At 28.7% G+C, this 989-nt stretch overlaps 1 protein-coding gene across 6 annotated transcripts in view; it reads right to left on the reverse strand.

Annotated features, from left to right (window-relative positions):
* Window positions 1-989, reverse strand: part of LOC106869304 (pleckstrin homology-like domain family B member 1) — a 462,567-nt gene that overhangs the window by 87,095 nt on the left and 374,483 nt on the right. The gene's annotated exons all lie outside the window — the stretch shown is intronic.

Raw genomic sequence — 989 nt, forward strand, 5'->3', positions numbered from 1 at the left:
TATATATATATATATATATATATATATATGTTCATATAATGATATCTACCAAATGTATTGGTAAGATAAAATATGTAATCGTTACCAAAATAGCAAAAATCAGTCCACAAAGGTCTATAGTAAACTCCTTATGAATCGATCTCCTTGGTTATATATCAAAATTTAAATAAGAGCTTTGACGCTAAAATCCATATACATTAAAGTTTATTACCTATGTAAACATTTCTGTATAAGGTCATATTCAACTCTTAATTCAAGTTAAATAAGTAAATTTCCTTACACATCCTCAGGGTATAAAGTAAACACCAAAAAAAAAAAAAAAAATTTTAATCTCTAAGGTTGATCCATATTCAAAATTCCTCCTCAAATAAAATTCCGTCTAATAGTAGGTTTAAAAGACAGGATATATTAACGGTTTGATTTATTACTAATAATCGAATTGTATATTTGTATTTATTTACTAAAGTTTCTAGAGATAATATAATATAGATTTCCATTAGTTTAGAATTTATTACCAGTGATCAATAATTTGTATTACTTGATTGTTTATAATTAATAATATTATTAGGGTTTTCTCCATTAGACGGAATTTTATTTGAGGAGGAATTTTTAATATGGATCAGCCTTAGAGATTATAAATTTTTTTTTAGTGTTTACTTTTTACCCTGAGGATGTGTAAGGTAATTTACTTATTTAACTTGAATTAAGAGTTGAATGTGACCTTATGCAGAAATGTTTACATAGGTAATAAACTTTAATATATATGGATTTTAGCGTCAAAGCTCTTATTTAAATTTTTGATATATAAATATGTATCATCATCGTTTAACGTCCGCTTTCCATGCTAGCATGGGTTGGACGATTTGACTGAGGACTGGTGAAACCGGATGGCAACACCAGGCTCCAGTCTGATTTGGCAGAGTTTCTACAGCTGGATGCCCTTCCTAACGCCAACCACTCAGAGAGTGTAGTGGGTGCTTTTACGTGTC

Source organism: Octopus bimaculoides, chromosome 5 (genome assembly GCF_001194135.2).
Source record: "Octopus bimaculoides isolate UCB-OBI-ISO-001 chromosome 5, ASM119413v2, whole genome shotgun sequence".
NCBI lineage: Eukaryota > Metazoa > Mollusca > Cephalopoda > Octopoda > Octopodidae > Octopus > Octopus bimaculoides.